At 38.1% G+C, this 13,221-nt stretch overlaps 1 pseudogene; it reads right to left on the bottom strand.

Moving 5' to 3' along the window:
* Window positions 1-1,603: 1,603 nt before the first annotated feature.
* On the bottom strand, window positions 1,604-12,940 carry LOC117036451 (MAD2L1-binding protein-like; annotated as a pseudogene).
* Between the last annotated feature and the right edge of the window lie 281 nt (window positions 12,941-13,221).

Here is a 13,221-nt window from a genome sequence, read left to right as displayed (position 1 = left end):
GCAGACCAATGAATCATAAACATGGGGGGTGGCGGGAAAGGGAAGGGTGTGACAATCTGTGCTTTCCCTGCACCTGATTCTAGATACACACTAGAGTTTGCAAACCACTGATACAGACCAAAAAATGATAAAAGGAAAACATTTTAACTTTAAAAAGTGATAGGTTACTGAAAAAAAAGTCTTAATTTTATTTTCTTATCTTTTTGCAATAATATAAAAAAGAAGAAAGAAAAGAGTGTATGCTCATTAACTATAACCTAGAAACTATAAGCACATCTAAAACTTGATGTTACAAGTTTTGAACTAAATGTTTGTGTCCCTCCAAAATTCACAGGTTGAAGCCCTAATGTGATGGTATTTGGAGGTGGACCTTTGGGAGGAAGTTAGGTCATGAGAGTAGAGTCCCCATGATGGGATTAGTGTCCTATTAAAAAAGTGGAAAAGAGGTAGCTAGCACTTTTTCTCTCCAACAAGGAAAATATGGCCATCTGTAAACCAGGACATGGGCCCCCAGGAAAAGGGCCCTCACTGAGAACCCCACCATGCTGGCTCTTAATCTTGGACTTCCGGCCCCTAGACCTATGAGAAATAAATGGCTGTTATTTAAGTCACCCAGTCTATGGTGTTCTATTGTAGTAGTCTGAACTAACACAGAAGAGAACTGGTTTTTAAATGAATCAGAGAAAAAACAAAAGGGATATGGGGAAATATTGAATTTTCACTTTGTTTTAATGTCACATAGCCATAAAAGAATTAGATAATTTATAAAGCAACCATTGTTCTTTTTATCTGCATAGAGTAAGGGACATTTCATTTTATAATAAATCTTTCTGTTTTAAAATATCACTGTTCTCTTGGGACCTGAAATTTTTCTTCTGCAGATTTTATTTGACACTGAAGTAAAATATCAGTATATTCTTTGACATGTGCCAGAATAACAATGGATTGGAAACTTCCCACACTGCAGGCATAATTAATGAACCCAACTGATAAAATATGTAAAGTCAAAAGAGTAAATACTTCTTTCACACGTACCCATCCAACAAAATGTCAGATTCACTGTTTCAGTTCTTGCTTAATATCAAAGATTACAAGTACCTGACCTCTCAAATCACTTTCAAGTGTTGATTTTTACTTTTGCATATGTTGAATACTTTTCACATTTTAACAATGATCAGTTTTGGAGATACATTTTAAAATACGTTTTTAATATGAATTCATTCATTTTATATTTAAGTTCATGAGTCACACCCACATTATGTCCCTGGTGAAAATTCTGCAAGGCCGCAGGAAAGGGCCACCTTCATAAAAGCGTGTATCTATGGGCCTACATTTGCTTTCCAGCCCCAGACAGAAAAGCCTGACCCAGCACCTTCTGGGAAAATCTACCTTTGATGTAAGAGCTGTTGCTCTGTCATGATTATTATGCCAGCCACACCATATCAGCACACCCGGAAGGCTGAGGGGGGAAGCGGGCAGCCAGAAGGCCAGAACCTTCCTCTCACCAGGAAACAACTCTACCTCCAAGCAAGAGACAGGTGACTTGGTGCCACAGAAGAAAGACCATTGAGCCATTGATTTCATGATTAAGAAGCATCCCCATTCACTGGTAAACACCTTTCAATGTCACTGGTGCCTGGACCCAGACATAATCCTCCCAGGTTGTGACTGGGATGGAGGGTCTGCCACAGCATAGGGTTGCAGTCAGTCTGTGGCCCAAATGGGCACTCTGTCGTTTAGCTTAGGTCGAAACCAATCTTCTCCACAGTCGCAGTGCCCCTGCGGTGACAGTAGTGCCCATGAGCAGAGAAGCCCGCAGCTCACAAAAGGCATCAGCCAGGAAAATGGCTCAGAAGAGACGGTGGATCGAGCTGCTGTGCTCAGGCTCTGGTCAAGCTTGTCCCGCTCCTACAACAAGCTCCTACAACTCCTTGGGCCTTAGGATACTGCCTCCCAGGAGGATGAGCATCGCGGTACTAGTGTCTGGGCAAAGAGCTCCTCTAGGTGCTGAGGACACTCTCCAGATCTGCCAGGTTTGTTGGCATGTCCTGCTGCTCGCCTCAGCGGTGGCCCAACGTTCCTTCTTCACCCTGCCCTCTGCCTGGGGAGAAGGTTTTCGGTAGAAGCGCCTAAGATGGTCATAGGGCAGAGGGAGTTGCTTGCCCTTGGTGCCAGATATGCTTTAGAAGTTCACAAGAAAACCGACAGCAGCCTTCCTGGTTCACAGGCCCGGAAACACCACCGGGGGCAAAAAGGCTCCGAGGAGTTGGGAGGTCCTTGGGCAGAGGTTGTCTCAAATAGTTCTCTCTGGGAGGTGTGGGTTTCCTCTAACTTCAAATCAGAGACTGCTGCCAGCGACAGCGCCTCAGCTCCGGAGCTGCCCTCCCTCTTCTCGGTTCCGATACAATTTAAAATCTTGAAGTTGGGAGGCAAATACAGCAATAAAGTAAATCAACTGTTGGAAAGTAAAAACTAGAAAAAACTTTGCATCACTAAGTTCACAAAACTTTTATAGAATTTATGTAAGTACATTTTCAGTATTAATAATTGGAAGACCTGCATTTGGAATGCTTTCTGTGGCATTGAGTATTGTAATTATTAGAAACTGGTGCTCTTCCTAAATCTTGCTACATTTTGGAAAAAACTTTGCAACTTCCTTAACATAGAGCCCTTTTGAGAAAAATAAAACTCGGATCATTTTGCTTGTGTGTTGTTACAGACTGAATTGTATTCCACCCACAAATTCTTATGTTGAAGACTTACCCCCAAAAGTGGTTGTATTGGGAGATAGAGTCTTTAAGGAGGTAATAAAGTTAGCTGAGGTCATAGGGTGGGACCTTAATTGGTATCATGGTAAGAAGAGGAAGAAACAACAGTGTTCACTCTCCGAAAGCCCAGAGAAAAGGCCATGGAAGAATACAGTGAGAAGGCACCATCTGCAAGCCAAGGAGACAGGCCTCACCAGAAACAAACACTGCCAGCACCTCGATCTTGGACTTACAATCCACCGGAACAGTGCGAAAAAGTTTCTGTTGTTGCGGCCACCCAGTCCGTGGTATTTTGTTACAGCAGCTCAAGCTGACTAATAATAATAATAAATATTTCTACAACAATGCCTGGTACAAAGAAGGTGCTAAAAAGGTATTTGTTGAATAAAGGAATACATGCAGAGAATTTTCAATAGATAACTTTATATCTCAAGGACATATTTATTATCTATAGAAACCAATCCACAAACATCTAACAAATGTCATTTTTATGCTGTTTTATAAACTGCACATTTGTTTATTTTTTAAGTGTGTAACTATGCTTGTATAATTATGAAGAGTAAATCCTTATAGTATGAAACACATTAGTTTTACTTGGTTTTGCATCCAAAGTATAAGTAAGGGTAAAATAAGAGTGTCACCATTGACACGCATTGAGCTCTAACTTCAGCGTCTCAGTGCAACACTGTTCAAAGTACTGGAACAGATAGATAGATAACTGAAACCTGAGAACAAAACCCTGTTTTGCCTATAGGAACACAGGATCTGGACAAAAAATGATTTGATATCCTGGTTTTTATATCAAAAGCAATGTCAAAAACTTCCTCTCAGAGACCATTATGGCAGAACTAGGTATCGGGTCCCACTTAATGGAAAGGAAGATAGGAAATGTGTGGGAGCACAGGGAGAGTAGTTGAAACGGTAAGTGTATCTGCCACATAATCAATCTTAGGTTCCAAGTTTTTAGTGACTGTTTACTGAACCTATTATGGTATCAAATACTCATCATCAGGGTTTGCTCAAGAAAATATTTCAGGAATTTAATACAAGATATTAGATACAATCATATTTGTAAGTGACGATGTTGTGAAGGTCAGAAAAAGCAATGATCTCAAGGAAGCAAGAAGTTGTATGACTCTGCAAGGATACCAGATCCTGCAGCACTAAAGCAGGTGACTGCCTGCAAGATTTGGGGAAGCTGCTGTATAGCCTCATGGGTGCAGACTGCCAAAGTCCCGTGCCAGGCAATGATGTCACACTTGAAATGAGGATGCTGCCATGCTTCCTACTTCTACATCTCTTGGCTGTCACCGGTGAAATGTAAACTAGAGTTAACTGGCAGTAAATTCCAGGAAATGTACTTCTAAGACTTTCATTCCAGTCCCTAAAACACGTCCAAGAGTTTATGCGAGTGGAGACCATTCCTGCTTGTTAAGTAGAAAATAAATGTGTGCACACATGCACGCATGTATGACTGACACTGGAATTGCTTGTGGTTCTGTTTTGGCTTTGGCTTTTCCAGGACATTCAGAACCCTCACCCCCCTTTGTTTCTTAATCTAATTTCTCATATTCCATGACTATTAATAGAACCTATTGTTTTTAGGTGAGTAGAAGAATTTGTAGTATTTAAATTCTTTCGTAACTAGAGTGCTATTATTGAATACTGTATCCTTGCCTTTTTCAGTTGTTAAAATTCCATTTTAGGTACAGTTAGTCTGCATTAACGAACTCCAGTATGTACTAAAGAAAACCATTCCCATTTCAAGACAAGTCCTGATGCCCATATCTCTGAAGTAAATGTTATAAAAACATAAATGAGAAATTAAATGCCTAATGAAATATTTATGCCATTTGAATAGAGTTTACATGACCCTTATTCTGAAGTTATGTTTGATTTGGCTGGGAATTACAGCATTTTATGAGCAAGCAGTAATAGGATGTGGCTGTGAAAATAATAACCTTTCCATTGTTGAAATGCTACCCTTTTATATGTAGAATTTTTCTTGAACAATTATTATACAATATGATATTTATGAGAAAAATGATTCCATTTATATGATAACCAAAAATATAACTGGGAATTCACTTACCAAAAATACAGAGGATCTATATGAAGAAAACATTAACAAGCCACTGGTCATAAAGGAAATTTAATTGAAAAGTCTCTCCCTGTCTGTCTGTCTGTCTGTCTGTCTCTCTCTCTCTCTCTCTCTCTCTCTCTCTCTCTCTTTCAGAAACAATAACAATGTAATAAAGCAAGGCCTGAAGCAAGACAACAGTGTTAGCAACAGTGTTAGCAACACTGTTGTAAAGATTAGGGCTAGAGGGGCAGCGGATGGCTTAGTTGGTTAGAGCGCAAGCTCTTAACAACAAGGTTGCCGGTTCAATTCCCTCATTAGATGGTGGGCTGTGCCCCTTGCAACTAAGACTGAAAACGGTGACTGGACTTGGAGCTGAGCTGCACCCTCCACAACTAGATTGAAGGACAACTACTTAGAGCTGATGGGCCCTGGAGAAACACACTGTTCCCCAGTATTCCCCAATTAAAAAAAAAATAAATATATATATATATATATATATACATATATATATATGTGTGTGTGTATATATATATATATATATATATATATATATATATATGTATATAAATACACATATTAGGGTTAGAAAAAGATACAATTAATTTTTAATTAGATCTACCACTCAGTGAAGTATATTATACTGTGTTGTCTAAATGGGTACGCCTAACTTATAAGGTTGTGTTTTTCATGGTGATATTGCTGGTTAAAAAAACAAAAATCATAAGAGGAAGACAGTTGGCTAATTTGGAGCCCACCCAGTGATAAATGAACTTAATTAGCAATTATCCTTGAAGGGGATCCAATAAAATTGGTTATCCAATACAATATTTTCTCATCTATTCATCCTTTCATTCACTTATTTGTTGACTCATTCAACAAATAATTACTCTTTGTCTGTTTTGTCCTATTTAGTACTTTAAGCATTGTAGATATAAATACAATTAAGTCAGACCTAAGATATAGTTTAAGTGTTTTGTGTTCACTATCATGGGGACTAAATTTTTATAATGTGTATTAAAATGTCCAACCATCTATTGATTTCCCTACTGATTCAGCTCTTACACTTGGATTTGAATTTTGAGGTTGCGTAAGGAAGAAATATGAGCCCACGACCATATTATCCTTTTGTCAAAGCATATCAAATCATTGGTGGAGCTGGAAACTGGCCATTGTAAACATGGGCACTGTGTTGTTCACCACTTCTGGGAGACAAAGCCCAGTGCTCAGAGTATCTGAGCAAACTGCGAGAAGGATTTTTCTCATTCCAACTCTGGCAAAAAGTTACTCTGGAAGAACATGACAATTCAACGCACTACTGTAACTTCACAAAGATTGTCTTCTGTACCAGAAGACTGCATTCTAGAAATTTAAGATGTCTGAACCCAGAAAACTATTACAATGCCCAACACATGCATATTCTAATGCCCTGGGAGGAGAAATGACTCATCCAAGTACACACAGTGATTTAGAGGCAAAGCTAGAGCTGTAGACAAGTCCCATTAAGCTGAATACCAGCCACCTATCAGTTTAACTATATGGTCGCATTTAGCTTTGTCTCTTTTTATTTCAAATATTTCAAATAATTTCAAAATGACACAAGATCATAAAACTAGTACAAAATACATTTTTTTCTGAACCATTTGAATATAAACTGCCAACATGATGCCACATCATGCTAGACACGGATATTTAAAAAAAATTCAATTATTAAAAGAAAAAGTAAAACAGGAAATTAATATTAAGATAGTAAGATCACTCCCATTGATATATTACCTCTAATGCATTGTAATTTTATTTAGTTGTCATATTTTCAATATGGAATAGTTCTTCAGTCTTTATTGGCTTTCACAAATTTCATCCTTTGAAAATTACAGTCTGGTTATTTTGTATAATATCTCTCAATTTGGGCTTGTTTGATGTTTGTTCACGATTAAGTTCTGATTGTTTATTTTGGTCAGAAATATCACAAAAGAGATTCTATGTTCTTCTCATTGCATACTATTAGGTGGTGCACAATGTTGATTTGTCCCATTACTGGTGATGTTAATTTTGGTCTTTTGCTTAAAATAGCGGCTGCCAAAATTTTCCACTAGGAAGTTACTCTTTTATTTTGTAATCTATAAGTATTTTTGCAGAGGTACCTGAGGTTATGTTAATATGTTAAGTTTGCAAACTCATCCTAGAGAAAATGTTACATATACATAACTAACTCCTCATCAAATATTACTATTTTGTGTTAGTATCATTAATGTGTCTTGGACATATTATTATACGGTTGCCAAAAGGTGACTTACTCATGCCAACATTACTTCTACTTTTATTAGTTGACATTCTACTACAAAGAAAACATTCTCTTCCCTCCAGTTACTTATTTATAATAATTTATATCAGTAAGGACTCATGGATTCCTACTCTATTCAGTGTGATATAATTTGTCTTAATTATTATTTATTTGATTGATCATTTTTTTCAGCTTTGTCTAATAAAAACCCTTCCAAGTTGTCTTCTTGTCAAGAAGAGCATGTGTTCTTTTGACATGTTTCCACCATTCTTTGATTCCTTCTTTACTCTCTGATACTACAAAATGTTCCAGGGTTATCTTACTTTTTCTGAGCCCTGTAATCAGTCATTTCTCCAAGAAATCCAAGTTCCTCTTACGGAAACATATTATTTACAAACGAAGACCTGGGCACGGAGTGTGTTCATAATCAGTGGGCTGTCACTACCCCCAACCCTCTCAATGGAGAGAGTTAGCTACACGCACACACACACACACACACACACACACGCACACACACACCTCAATTTATTTTTATTTCTATTTAGATTGAAAACCATGAGTTCACTCTGATACTTTGATAACCAGTGCTACACAATATAATTCAATCTAGTTTTCTCTCTTTTCATATTTGTACCTTCCCTCTTAAACAGTGAAAAACCTGGCTCCCATCATCCTGAAATATTTACTTGTTTAATCAGTACTCCTTGTATGTAATGAGTCTCCTGTTCAGGAGCTGCCTGTCTTTATTCACGCATCCCTTTTACCTCCCTCAGGCTCTGACACTCGACTCCCTTACGGCCAACACTGCCTCACAAAAAGTTGTTTCTCCCCACTCTTGGGCTCCGACCCCTCACTCTGGGCTGCCTCTTCTGTTTTCCCCAAGGAAGACCCTTCCCACCTCACTCAGACTCTAACACCCAACTTCCTAGGCTCAAACCTGGGGGTTTGACCAAGGAGGCGGGCACGAGATTCCTTTAAGAAACATTTTGTGTATAATTACCCTTTGCTTACCCATCCCGTACCCTTCTTGCTAGTCCTAGTAAAGCGGACCTTCCCTAACTTCAGTGGAGGAAATTCTCCTCTTCTATCATCTGTGTTCTCTCATGGCTGAAATCCACTCTGAGAGAAGGCTTTCAAGACAAAAAGTCAAGGCTTTATTTGTATCGTTTTCATTTTCTGCCGTGTCATTCTTCCCTGACTTGTTACGAGTGGAATGTCCTAGTTGTCTGCAATAGAAAGACACTGAGTAAAATAAAATACTGGGGTGGGGGGAGTGCTCCTAATACTTAAGGATATTTTTGCCTTTTTAAGATCGTTCACTCTTTACACCCACAGGAATTATAATGCTACTTTCATAAATGAGGAACATGACAGTGGACATGTAGCAGAGCGTAGACTGACAGCCAGGTTTGCCTTCCTCCTGGCGTCGCACTGTGCCCCCCAGATCTGCGTATTGCAGGTTCCAAATGAATTCCTCAGAGTCCTCTCCTTAAATGAACTCAATACTGATTCATTCCCCATCTACATAAAGTATATAATGTATTCTTGTAAGGCATCTTGCGGGAGAATGTCTACAAAAGAGAACGTTACGTAAATGCTCACTGGTATTTATTACTAATGTCCAGAATTCAGACATATGAAGTGTGGCATTATTCACGGAAATGAGTGGTTATCAACCCGGGACCAAAGAAGATTTCTGAAACATTTAAGACACACATGCTTTTTCTGGAGCACGTCTGCCAGATTAGATATTTAGATTACGGCAATTAATGACAACTTGCATTAAATTGAAGAATGGAGATATGAAACAATTTTTACTTTTTTTTCTTTTCCCCATGGAACATGAGTTCAGGGTCCCCTATTGAGCCTCATGAATGCCATGCCCTCTAGCAGATACTTTTAAAACCATTTATGTTTCTTTCTCTTTTTTTTTCAGTAATGCACTATTTAAATGTTCTGTCTTCATACCTTAGCAAAAAAAAAAAATTTGTGTCATCTCAGTTAAACATATCAGACTTTTTATCCATCTCTACTCCTAGAGCTCAAGTTCCAAAATACAGAATTTTGTTTTGTTTATGTTCAGTTATGACTACAGGTATTTACAATCTTATTGCTGGTAAAAGAGAAATGTCTCTTTAACTTGAGATTTGATATTGGTAGACAAATAACAGCTAACATTTATTGATTGTAAACATACACATATATATACTGGGGGTGCCAAAAAAATGTATACAAGTGGACACTGGTCAATGTTGCTCAAACAGTAGTTCACCATAATCAGAAGTGTCTGGATGCTGATGGTAACCACTTTGAGCACCTCTTGTAAATGCAGAAGTCAACTGTGGCTTTTATTCATCTTTTGTTACCGGTAAATATTGAGTGTTACAATTTTAATACAGTTTTCCTTTCTTAAAATGTGTATGTATTTTTTGGCACCCTCTGTGTATATAAAACTAAAGTATCCTTTAAGCTTCTGAATATCCAGAGTGATGAAAAGAAGACTATGTTTAAACACACAGACATTGCGTTCAAGTACCAGTAGGTTCAAGGCAGGAAGTTGAGTCAGCCTGCAAATTCTAAACGTGATGAGCTCTTATCAAATATGGGCAGAAGCTTGTAACAATGCTGGTTTTATCTCACATCTCCGCATATCAGTGTATGCCTCTTCCTGAGTCTGAAACGTTATTCTCCCACTTGAATGAAGCGTGAGTTCCTGAATGTCCTTCAAAACTCAGATGCAAAGTCATAAATTCTGCGTTCCTTGCCTAACCTCCACCGTTAAACCTCACATATTGTTCTCTCCACACTTCTGTCATAGCACTTAGGATACTGTACTTAATTGTCTGTCACTTGTCTGTCTCACTAGATGGTAAAAAAAAATAAGTTCTGCATTCACATACTTTCTCTTGTGAATTTTTTCCTTTATTTACTCATTTAGCACATATTTATTGAGCATGTACTACAATACAGAAATAGAGAGCAAGTCCATCCCATGATGAGGCTTGGGAAATAGACAGAAGTGTAATTGTAAACTATCTTGTAGACCCTGTCAAGGACATGGGGTGCTTTTCCTTTTAGAAGTGCAATGGAAGCCACTATGTAAGAACAGAACTATGAAACCATTGTCAGTTTTCTCGTATAATGTGAGTTCATAACATGAGTCTCAACATGACTTGTGAGCCTCACGTGTATCCAACAATCACTTCATCATCATCACTGCCATCTTGGTAGCAACATAAAAGGGCAAATACTTGTGCAAGAGAAACATTTAGGAGTTTCAAGTGACTCATCTTGCTGATGAACAGGATACTTGGAGAAAGTGAGGGAGTGATCTCTTTAACAATACAGGAAACACAGGTAAGGGTGAGGAGCCTGGGTTCAGTTTTCAGTGTGTTGATTCTTCAACACAAAGTGCTTTCTGAATCCCCTGTTCACCTGTTCTTTGAAACTTTTGGGATCAGATTTAATTTTCTCAAGACTAAAATGAAGGGATATTCCAATGGTAATGAAGGTTGCCCAAGGATTAAGTGAAATAATGTACATAAAGCACCCACTTCAGAATCTGGCATGCAGAGTGTGCTAAATGAAAGTGAAACATCTCCTAGGCACCCTTTCCTAAGCCACGGTTATCTCCTCTCTGATTTCACCTCAATGTGTCTCTTTTACTTCACTTTTTAACACTAAGGCTAGGTTGCTTTGTGTGTGTGTGTCTTTTGTTTCTGGGATGCGCTGTCTTATGTATGTTTTTTCTTTGCCTTTAGATTTAAAAATTCATTTATTTTGAAATAGTATGTATTTGCAAAAGATCTGAAGATACTAGAGAGAGTTTTCATATGCTCTTCACTAAGCTACCCCTAATATTAACATCTTCCAACTTAATATCTGATACATTTATCAAAACTAAGAAATTAACATGTGCCCAGTAATATTAGCTAAATTATAGACTTTATTCAGGTGTCATCAGTTTTTCACTAATGTCCTTTTGGATTCCAAAATCCAGTCAAGGAAACTTTGCATGTTGATTTTCTAGAGCTGCCATAATAAAGTACCACAGACTGAAAGTACCACTAGCACTTTTGCATAGTTGGCTTAAACAGCAGAAATTTGTTTTCTCCAGTTCCGGAGGCTAGAAGTCCAATATCAAGGCACCATCAGGGTTGATTTCCTCTGAGACCTCTCTCCTTGGCTTGTGGATGACCATCTTGTCTCTCTGTCTTCACGTGGTCTTTTCTCTGTGTGTGTCAACGTCCTAATCTCTTCTTATAAGAACACCAGTCACATTGGATTGGGGCCATCCCAATGACCTCATTTATTTTTAATTACCGCTTTAAAAATCCTATCTCCTAATCTAGTCACATTCTAAAGTATTGGGTAATAGAACGTCAACATATGAATTTTACGGGGAGACAATTTAACCTACAACATTACGTTTTATCCCATCATCATGTCTCTTTACCTCAGCCAATCCATGAGTTTTTCAGCCTTTTTTTCCTTGAAACTTTTGAAGGTCAATATAACCAAGTGTTATATTGACCATCTTCAATTTATGTGTATTTGGTATTTTCCCATAATCAGACTGAGGTTAATTGTTTTTGGAATGAATAGTAACAGAGGCAAAAGTAGCCTTTTCATCACATCATTTTTTTTGGGGGGCAGGCACATGAAATTAACATGATTTATAATGTTAACTTTGATCACCTAGTTAAGGTCGTGTCTGTGAGATGTCTCTACTCTAAAATTAGTATTTTCTTCTTTCCATAATCTATTCATTAGAAATTCCATAATCTATTCATTAGAAATGAGTCACTAAGTCCAGCCCACACTTAAGGGTAGAGGATTTAGCTTTACCTTCTAGAGGGAGGAGTGTCAAATAATGTATAAATGTATGTTAAGGACACCAAAGTAATTTATACATATTATAGGAGAGGAACTTTGCAGCTATGCAAATACCTGTTTCTCCTTAACATTTTACCTTTATTCATGTGTTCTGATACTCTTTAGCCACAATCTCTTGGAAAAAAAGGGAAACCAATCTGCCCTAGGGATGCAAGTCCCTGAAGATCTGTTGTCAGCAGGCATACCCTCAGGGGTGACAACTCTTATATCCTACTTAATGCAAACTCTTTCCTTTTGTAATTGTCAGCATTTGCCTTGGAAGGAAGATACCACGGATCTTGGCTGATATCACAGCATGGAATTGGGTGTCTCTAATGCAGTGCTGTTAGGGAGTGATAGAGTGGGATCTTTGTTGGAGTCCTGGATGCTCTATTGAGCCTCTGGTGGGAGAGGGAAGCCGTGCTCAGTGCAGTGGCTGTGGTCCACAACTGAATCCTAAAAGGACAGACAGAAGACGGGTACTGACATCCATTGTCCACAACTGTATGTACACAACAGTTCTCCAGGTAGCTATCAGCATTACGTACTGATTTTTCTAGTTTCACTCTTGAAGGGTCTTCCAATTTTCCAAGTACTGAGGATACCTCTATTCAGTCTCTTCTGATAATTACAAACAATATTAAATTACAATTGTAATAGAAGCTTCATGTGAACTTAAATAATAACCAGATCTACTTTTCTGACCAACATAATCTTTCCCTCAGGGGAATTCTCTATGAGATACTGCATTATAATCAGCAGGTGGCTTGTCCAGATGGAAATCGCAGTGATGGATCCAGTCCAGGTCTAAACGATCAGGGCCCAGGAGCACTGTTACACTACAGGGAAAACCCCACTACAGGGAGAGTGCCATCAAGAGTACGTACCGTTCGTGGAAGCCCAGACATATTCTTTCCTAGACAGTGCTGAAAATATTGATGCCTTCCAGTTCTTTGCTTTCTTTTTCTAAACGCTGGAATAAAGTAAACCCTTTTAGTCAGAAATTTTATAAAGTGATGCCTTCTTTTATATTCACCGATTAGTTCATTTATTCTAAAAGTATTTATCCAGTACCTGTGTCCTCTGTCCTCTTAAAGAGAAAATTTAATTAAGTTCCCAGGATTTAATCTTTCTACTTTACACCTGGTATATATAATTGACCCTTGAACAACATACGTTTGAATTGTATGGGTCCACTTATACATGGATTATTT

This window comes from Rhinolophus ferrumequinum, chromosome 16, assembly GCF_004115265.2.
Source record: "Rhinolophus ferrumequinum isolate MPI-CBG mRhiFer1 chromosome 16, mRhiFer1_v1.p, whole genome shotgun sequence".
In the NCBI taxonomy this organism is placed as follows: Eukaryota; Metazoa; Chordata; class Mammalia; order Chiroptera; family Rhinolophidae; genus Rhinolophus; species Rhinolophus ferrumequinum.
This window is presented reverse-complemented; position numbering and strand designations above follow the sequence as displayed.